This window comes from Littorina saxatilis, linkage group LG13 (assembly GCF_037325665.1).
Source record: "Littorina saxatilis isolate snail1 linkage group LG13, US_GU_Lsax_2.0, whole genome shotgun sequence".
NCBI lineage: Eukaryota > Metazoa > Mollusca > Gastropoda > Littorinimorpha > Littorinidae > Littorina > Littorina saxatilis.
Window position 1 is genome coordinate 30,513,430 of NC_090257.1, and position 9,985 is coordinate 30,523,414.

General features: G+C 42.4%; 2 long non-coding RNA genes across 2 annotated transcripts; one reads left to right on the forward strand and one right to left on the reverse strand.

Moving 5' to 3' along the window:
* Nucleotides 1-602: 602 nt before the first annotated feature.
* LOC138946010 (uncharacterized) lies at nt 603-3,646 on the forward strand. Its single transcript, XR_011449160.1, has 2 exons — nt 603-1,207; nt 3,152-3,646. It is a non-coding gene; the product is annotated as an uncharacterized lncRNA (long non-coding RNA).
* On the reverse strand, nt 1,768-5,401 carry LOC138946017 (uncharacterized). Its single transcript, XR_011449167.1, has 2 exons — nt 4,573-5,401; nt 1,768-4,390 (listed from the first exon to the last, which is right to left on the reverse strand). It is a non-coding gene; the product is annotated as an uncharacterized lncRNA (long non-coding RNA).
* Between the last annotated feature and the right edge of the window lie 4,584 nt (nt 5,402-9,985).

Sequence of the window (9,985 nt, forward strand, 5' to 3'; positions counted from 1 at the left end):
CCCCACAACAAAAAAGTGTCAACGGATGCGTAGGTAAGGACGCTAGACCATGGGAGTTACCTCCCCTTGGTGTGTACTACGTCACTACCGCTCCCGGACACGTGGTAAATCATACGGCTTTTAAAGAAACTAAAAACCAAAAGCGGGGTTGGTGGGCGGGCATAAACTATGTGATTCGGGTAAGTATATTAATCAAATGAAAATTTACGTTTAAAATGTTCGATTAAATTACATATTCTTACACCGAATCACATATAACAGATAGCTTCAACAAGGCGGTGGGAAAGACTGAAAAACCTAACTCACTCTTAAGTCCTAGACAGGAACTGGCCCGCTGCAACCAGGGCAGGAAGGGACCGAGAACCATCATGCCGGACAGCCGCGATGTCTCTCAGGTAAAAGTTGAAAAAGACATCGTCAGAGCGCCAGTAAGCTGTGCCCAACACTTCGTCCAATCCTCTAGACCGTAAAACGGCCAAGGAAGAGACCCAAGCCCTGGATTCAAGAACCCGAACCGAGGCAAGGGGAAAGACAGGCTGCGCCCCCCCCCCCCCTTTCTATTGGAATGGAAATACCAATGCCCTGGAACGATCAGTGCTTAAAGGACCAGACCACGCTGTTTTAAAGGTTATTAGAACCACTAACCGATGACTGAAGGTTAGAGAAATGCACCTAAAGATTCCAAAAATGTAAAGAAATTCACCGATTCGTAGCTTTATCATTGTGATTTAATTAAAAACGTTCCGCCAAATTCGTCTGCTAAACGAGAATTCGAAATGGCCGCCAGTAGACGAGAACCGGCTGTGACGTCATTTTGTACCCGGAAACCGAAAGTTACAGCTTACGCTGAAGTGGGCGTTTGCCTACATCGAGCATCAACAACACGCCGAAGGAATGCGCACGGCTGCTGATAGCTATGAAGTATAGAAAAAAGGTTCAGGCATCAGTTGTCACCTTTTTCCGATGGGCTTACAACTTCTGCAGCAAGACTGATTAACTGGAAACGGCCAACACGATGTGCTGTGTTTCGCGACACTTTCTTCCAATGCGAACGCAGTTAAGCCGGCAAGAAAACCTGGCACACACAAAACAGCTGTTGCCTAACGCAGTTCCAGTTCCGACAATTGTTGACCACTCACAGGAGGTCAGAAACCGGATACCAATGTCATCAGAACGATCTGCTTTCACTAAACGCAGACGAAAGGAAGTGAGTACATGTATACTGAATGTGTTCTGTAAGGGATAGGGGTTCAGTGTCACTGGGCGTTTTTGTCAGACTGACAGTATTTGTAGTGGAATGGCATCTGTTCCTAATTTTAAGCACATGTGTTAAGATTACAGATTAAAACATATATCTGTTACTACATGTCCGTCCCCATGCACCCACCTTAAAGTTCCCTCTCTCTCTCCCTCTTTTACACTCACCTGGGTAATCGATGAGTCTCAGGTTTAATCAGTGTCCGTCCATATACACATAGACATTCACACAAACACACACACGTTGTTATAGTTGTTATCTTCTAATTCAGTGTTGTATTAAATGGATAAAGAAATCGTTAATACAGCAAGCTTGCATGAATAATTTGCTGTTGTCCTTTTTTTCAGATCAGGTTCTGTAATACAGTAATTATAATTAATACAAGTACAAATTCATGTTTGCAGTCATACTCATAGTGTGTGTGTGTGTGTGTGTGTGTGTGTGTGTGTGTGTGTGTGTGTGTGTGTGTGTGTGTGTGTGTGTGTGTGAAAAGCACTTTGATACTTAAAACATCTGTGTTATTTGATTTTATTACAAAACTGCAGTCAGAATATTAAGCAGACCTATTCCAACAATACATTTTGATCAGCAGTAAATGTAATGTCAAATTATGAACAACAATCATGTGAGCAGATATATCTAACAGAAACAAATAGTCTAGCAAAATAATACAACCAAACTGTACATGTATGGACATCATCATCCACATAAAAAAAATTGATTGTAGGAAGAGCACTCTGTGTTATTACCACTGCTTCAGTCAAACTGCCAGTTCAACTTTATCTCTGTGGGTTGTTTTTTTCTCTCAGAGTAACATGGGAAAAAAACCTTTAAAAAACTTGCATGCTACAGAGCTGGATTGTTTCTAGTGATCATGCAGCATGATTTATCCGCATAGAAAACTACTGAAACACCTAAACAGAAATAACAATGTCTACAGAAAAAATCCACTGTTTGATTGCTGTCTGTAGTACTCCTCTTGCTAACAGTGGCATTAAAATAATTAAAACTAAGCTATGCTCTCTTGGGGGGGGGGGGGGGGGGGGAGTACTCTGAGTACTTTTTGTGTCTACATAGGCAAAACAAAACTATGCAATGTTTCAGATTTCCTGACCCACCCTATGTTTTTCCTCCTTATCCTGGACTATTTTGGACTCTTACAAAAATGTACTTCAAAAATGACAAATCTTAATTTTGCAGGCTTACAAGGAAATTGACTCTTCTCTTACAACCAGAATACACCATGATTTCAAGCAAATAAAAAACTACATGCACCTGAGAAAAAACACTTTAATTCAAGAAGTTAGACCTCCTAACCCCAGCTTTTCAATTCAATTCAATACGTTGTTGATGTTGATTATGGAGCTTAACGTCCTCCCAGGTAACTAGGGACCTATATTGGGACATGATTTTTTATACAATGTTAAAAGTGTAGGGTGTAATGGGGGGGAGGGGGACTGCAGGGTGACGGGGTGTAGTCGCTAATAAATTTAAAGGTGCGTTTATTATCTAATATACCAGACATTTTGTTTTGGCTGGTGTACAGAATAACATCACAAAAAATCGCACTCGCAAAACATACAAAACACATAAAATGTACACATCAGTACACACATAACCCAAACCACGCATATCCATACCAGCACCATCACACACATATCCACATACATACTCTAGTTTGTACATTATAAAAATAAATACATTATGATTAATATCATTACTAGTCAACTTAAATTCAGGCTCAAAATAGGTCTTAAGATGGATGTTATTTAGTGTAATGAAGAGATTATAAAAACAAAAAAAGCTATGAGAAAGAAAGTATGAAAGAATTATGCCCATTCTCCAGTGAAAGTTCTGCTGATTGTGGTAACTTTTTTTTTCTGTCTAAAACAGGCATCAGGTTAACTGAAGGAGCTGTTTGAGGGGGTGGTGATCCTAACACTGGCCTATGGCAACACTGGCCTTGGCAGCTACAACAAAGCTCTGCATACACAGCAAGACTACAATGCAACAGTGCCCAGACTTTGACTGCTACAGCTAGACCAGTTGACAAAGCTCAAGTTGTCACCAAGCAGGACGCCCCAACTGGTGACCAACTATATAGACTGAGGCTGACAAAGCAAGAATTGTTACGCAAGCTCCACATTTCTGTTTGCAGTTTAAGCCGACCTTAAGTATGCAATGGTTATGCACATCCCCCCCCACACACACACACACACCCCGCAGTTGAGAGTTGTAATGTACCTTTTATTTATCTTACATATATTTGAAGCCTGTGTAGCTCTGTGACAGAAAGAGGTCTCTGATGGCAGTGACCAGACAGGCAGGAAGAACTTTCCTGTTCTTTCGGAAAGTCAGTGAGTGTGCAACTTGTCGGTATGTTCTGAACACATCAAAACATGTTCTTTAATTTAAGCTACATAATATCATGTGGATGCACTGATTGGGTGTAAATAATAACAGCAATTGGTACAGTCAATTCACTAAATGTGCAACAGAACCCTAATCATCAGACATTTTACAACAGCAAACTTCAACAGTCCTTTTACTTTCCTGAATGTCATTATTATTTATTAAAACATGCATCTAGAGCAACATACATATAAATCTTCTTTTATTAAAGTTCATCTGAAATTCAGGCTGCTTTCCCATGCAAAGTACAAATGCAAGTGTCCATAAACCAGGGTTTAATACATGTAGTATGTGAGTGAGTTCTGATGGAAAAGTGATTGTGTTGTAATATTGGTTATTACTGAGTGTTGATGTTACAATGATTACATTATAAAAACAACAACAACAGAACAATGTGAAGAGCAAACTTCTTCTGTGGGCATGCAAGTGAGTTAATCTTGTGTGTGTGTGTGAAACTATATGTGCCTGAGTGTTACAAATTTAAATGACAACAGTTTTCTTGATAGCCTTTAAAAACAACAACAAATACATACATTTAACAATCAAACAAATATAGGCACCTCAAAAAAAGTTGTATGTACACCTTCGTGGCTGGTGATGCATTCTTGCTCCCCTGCAAGTTTTCATTCTACAATGTACCTCAGGCTAGCTTCCTCTCTCTCTCAAATCTGCCCCTCCCACACAATACAACAGGTGCAGTGGCCACTCTGACACCAGTCTCTGAAATAATCAAGAACAGTTAAAACTGCGATGAGCTGTTGTTCTTTTACTCGTGAATGCAATGCATGAACACTTAAACAATATCCCACTTATTCGCGAGTGCGTTGACAAGGCGAGAGTGAAAAAATAGCACAGACTCGAAAGCAGACGATAAGTTCAGCACAGAGAGCGGGCGTGTTTACCTTTGATCGCTGAGACAAACAGAGTCGCAATTTTCATCGTCACTGTCTTTTCACTACTGCTGGAAGTGGCCTCCGCTCCTCATCTTTCATGCTTGATTCGAGGAGAGAAACTGGTAGTTCGAACATGACTTTGTACGGTTCAATTTCGTCTGCAGTTACGCTTGTTGCCATGTTGGTAAACAACCATCTTCACACAGTGTGACGTCACGGATAATTTATTCATAAGCCAGTCTCGCGAAGATCACGCGGCACAATGGCGGGTCGTTTTGGAGAAGAAATCCGTCGCTTCGGTCACAAAATTCGTCGGATTACGGCCTTAGAAGATTCCGAAGTAAACCAAACATTGTTGAAGACGGTAAGAAAGTGGTTTTCTAACTAACTGCAAACATCGGGAAGTGTTCGGTCGCGCAGGAACACGATTCGAAGCGTTTTTGACGCTAAAACAGCATGGTCTGGACCTTTAAAGCCATATGTACTCGATGACTATACACGCTAATTGCTTTACCAACAGCTGGAGACATGCTAAATTAAGTTCCCTGCAAAATATTGTGGTCTAGGACCCCTTCAATGTTGAGATATGTTAATTTTCATTTTGATCTGGATCGTCCTATTTATAGATTTGCCAACAGAGGTAGCGTTGACGCAAGGGAAATAACTCCGCGTCTTTGTTTACATCCAAAGTTTTTGAGACTCTAAAACAAGCTGTAATGCATGTATATGGTCCGCGCATGGCGACATATCGTCATTACATGGTCTTATGGTGCGTTTGACATCGATTATGGGCAAACTACACTTTGTAAACACAGGAGCGCGTACATATGCCTTTAAGGTTGTCCACTCAGTGCTGAGTAGGACGAACTCTCCAGGTGACCGTAAGACAATCATGCCAAAGTATGCGAAACCTTGGGAGATAGCTGTAATGCTTTCTGAGTTAGGGTCCGTGTCCAACCACACAATACGCCACCACTGAGAGCACAGGACTCGGGAGGTGACGGAGAGGACAAACGAACAAAGTCCCAAAATGGGCGCTAAGTTCATTTGCGAACCACTGAGAATGCCAGAGACATGGTAAACAACCGCGTCTGAAACCACAAACAATTCGGTAACTTCTGAAAAGAAGACTAGGGCTAGTAAAAACCACGCTAGCTTTGACACTGTCAGCCAGACTAACACATCAAAGATGGAGCCAAAACCAATGCTACAGCAAATAAGCTATGAAAAATGCTTGACTGCCCCAAAAACTATAAGTTCAGCCGGGGCAGAAAAAGGCACAGAAATTACAATAATGTAAGCGTCGTCAGAAAGACAACACGAACAGGTGGAAAAGAAGAAAACACCAATGATATAGGCTTCTTCTTCTTGGCGTTCGCAGAGGTTACACGATCAGTCCAGCATGATATAGGCTTAGAAAAGCCTTTACCCTTGACATCCCCTAAAGAGCCGCGCACCAAAAAGTTATCAGTCAAGCTGAAACCAAAATGGCGGCCAAACGAAAATGCTACTGAAAAGTACAAGTCCAAAGAATGAACAAAGACTCAGTAGCCAAGACAAAATTCCTGTCGAAAACATGACAAAATGGAAAGAGCTCACCAACTAATGAAGCAGAAGGCGAATAAGACGGGTAGTAGCCGGAGGGAACCGAGCAAAGAGCAAGGCAAACCGGCCACGAGAGCGAAAAATATCATGACCTCCTCCTCTGAGCTGAAAAAGTCGTATGATTTACCACGTGTCCGGGAGCGGTATAGTGACGCATCCTTACCTACGCATCCGTTGACACTTTTTTTGTGGTGGGGTTGCTTCCCTTTAAAGTTTTTAGACGGGTAGCGATGTTCAGACCTTAGCATCTCAGACTGCGTCAATGCCATATGTGATTCGGAGTAAGAATATGTAATTTAATTCTACTTTCAATTTGTCCTCATCCCCTGCTCCCCCCCCCACCCCCTCCTCCCCCCAGGCCAAAGAACACAGAATAATGCATCCCAGGAGGGTATCTAGCTATCCTAGTTTCAGCACGCTGCTTGGATTGTTGATGGCCGCAGGAGTGGTCATCTATTGGAATGCATTCGGAGAGGTAACATGTCTCGTTTTGTTACCGTTCTCACGAGATCAGTTACAGTTCTTTCTCTCTCTCTCTCTCTCTCTCTCTCTCTCTCTCTCTCTCTCTCTCTCTCTCTCTCTCTCCCTCTGTATGTATGTCTTTGTCTGTGTCTCCCTCTGAGTCTCTCCGCTTCTGTCTTTCTATGTCTGTCTCTGTCTATGTGTGTGTGTGTGTGTGTCTCTCTCTCTCTCGCTCTCGCTCTCTCTCTCTCTCTCTCTCTCTCTCTCTCTCTCTCTCATCCGACTCCTGGCACACAGGTCAAAGCAGAGGTTAACTTGAGTGCACGTGTACCTAGCAGGAGGGGGGTGATTCGGGTCAGAAGTGGGGTAAAGCACTTTGGTCTTCAGTCTTTGGGTTATAGCTTTCAGTGGAGAAGATGCCAACATGAAATTGCACTATGCTCTACTATTTATTGTCCTTGTCTATCGGACACGAAGAAGGGAAGCTACAATCGCCCCAGGCCATATATACTCTTTGTTTCCTGAGCCTGGACCATTGAGACGGTTACCTCATAGATCTGTTCATTCTTCAGTTTGTCGGTGTCAAAAGTTATTCCCCCATTCCACACAACCGTTCTTTGTCCCGTTCCCGTACCAACCAAGGAATGCTGCCACAACAATGGAACGCTGCGCAAACGGCCGTTTTTTTGGCATCTTTCAGCAGCGTCTGACCATAGTGGCAGCCGTCCTTGGTCGGTAAGGGAACGGGACCTAGAACGGATGTGTGGAATGCGGGTATGACAACTCAGTGTGTGAGAGCGCTACCGTTGCGTTACCGTTGTTTTAAGTTCCTTTAACGATCCAAGCGTTCCGTTACCGATGGGTTGAGGTTCCATTACCGTTCATTCTGATCGGGAGGGGAACGGCTAAAAATTTGAACATGCAGCCCAAACTCAGCCGTCCCTACCGACCCTACCGTTCAAAGCAGTTCCGTTAACGATCAGTTACGTTCATTGCGGTTCTGTCCCGATCCCTCCCGTGCCCGCACCGTTCCTTGGTCGGTACGGGAACGGGACCTAGAACGGTTGTGTGGAAAGGGGGTGTGAGACTCGACCACTTGGCTTATGGTGGAGACAGCTGGAAGATCTCTGGATATAATTGAAGAGGAGTAGTCTTCCTTTTAGAAAATGTGTACTCTGCCTTGCAGATTAGAAATTTGTGCTGTCGGGGCTGGGTAAAGGGAGTGGAGGGTAAGGGGGTGGGGGGTGGGTAAGCGAGGGGTAAGAGAGACGAAAGAGAAAACTGGACAGGGAAAAGTCACTGCCTGAAGTATTCAATAAAGCCACACGCACAAAAAAGAAATTGCACATATGCAGGTTTTCAATTCATATTTTTGCAAAGTATCTGCACAAGGATGTGTGCCTCTGTGAGTATGTTCGTGGCTGCTTTCATGGGGTGCCTGTATCCTCAGGAATTTGAGGATTTCTTTTATCTCTCTTTTTCTGACTGTTGATTTAACGTCATTTTTACAGGACAGGTTTTTTTTCTTTTCAGTTATAAGTTGTAGTAGTTTGACCTTATTGTTTTAGGACAAGTAGAGCTCGTTCACCAGTAGCAAAGACTCACTCAGTCCGTCAGTGTGCCTGAGTGTGTGTGATGGGGGGGGGGGGGGGGGGGGGGGGGGCTCTCCCGTGACCGGCCACCTGCAATGTACGGACAGGTTTGCACTGGCCCAAGGGTGTCCGTTCATGAGAGGGACTGCTGTAGCAGCAAAACTAGTGTGAAACATAAGTAATCAATTTATGCACTTGACTATATTCACAACAGGGACCTATCACTCTTCTTTGCATGTTTTTATGCCTACGGATTTTCAAATACTCTGCAACACATGTAACCCAAATTCAACATGTGCCCGTACAATACCGCTTCTTTTATGAAAACATTGCTTCGGCCATGTTGATTTTAATCAACCAATTTTCTTGTTTCAAGTGTTTTGCCTTTGTTGCTCCAAAGCGTTCACCAGTGGCAACCTTTTTCTTTTCTCTCGCGACAAAAGAGCAATCAGGGGACACAATCGATCGTATCCTGTTTGCACTGTTAGAGGCCGGAAGTACAGGGATGCGGTTTGTCGACGACAGTCGGTTAAACTTTTTTTGAAATGTTGCAGAATATTTTGCCGTCATTTCGACAGATTTGCCCAACTGTTTCAAGGCTGGGAAAGGGTGACATCAAGCTTACTGTTATGGCCATTTCGACAAATTCGCAAAACAGAATTAAATTCTAGCTCCATTCCTGGTAGTATCTTCCAGATTGATCAACAATTTCGAGGGCTTGATTTTTTTTCTCATTATTTTTTTTAATTTCTTAAGCCATCGATGGGGAGGTTCGTTGTTTTTTTGTTGGTATCTTACCTCTGTCGTTATTCACCCGTCAGTCAGCCTGTGCATTTCTGCCATTTACAAAACAGACGGAACCGTGGCAGTGTGATGTGAATGAGGCCAATCAAAACTTTATGTTGGTTAGGGTAACTTGACCAAAAAAAATAGGGTCGGTAGGTCGACTTTTTATTATTTTTATTTTTTATTTTTTAGTCTCGGTATGGTTCGCAAAATGTGCCAGAGGTTGTTTAAAAAAGAAAAAAAAGAAAAGAGAAATGAAAAAAAGTTTTATGGTCGGCGGGAAAAAATAGGGTCAGTCGGGTTACCCTAAACCAACATATATTTTTGAGAAGTGATGAATACAACTTGGAACTTCGATTCATTCCGTAAGCTTTGCTTCACGTGCTAGGGACGTAACCACAGGGCTAACTGGAGACGGAGAGAGTTATTATGAACAATAAACTTCTTATATACCAAGCATTTGGAATTAAATTTGGTACACTCGCGTAGATGAGATATTTTCTTTTAGGCCAAACAAAAATATAATTATGTTGGATAAGGGTAACCCGACAGACCCCATTTTTTTCTGCCGACCCTAACACTTTTTTTTCATTCACAAAAAACAATCCCCCCCAAAACAACCTGTGGCATATTTTGCGAACCATACCGAGACTAAAAAAAAAAAGAAAAAAAGAAAAAGAAAAAAAAAGTCGACCTACCGACCCTATTATTTTTGGTCATGTTACCCTAAACCAACGTATATTTTTGTTTGGCCTTACCAAGAATGTTGATTATTTTTAATGTGAAAGTCATCTAAAAAGCTGGAACACTTTGTTGGATATATTTGTTCTGCTGTATTTCCACCCGTTTCGACCACTAACACGGTTGGCCCAATGCACCGGTCAGAATAGTGTAGCACAAGAAGTACTCTTACTAGTACTGTCTGTTCTAGACATTATGTACTGATAATGTGTACAATCGCTTGATTTTGCGTATTT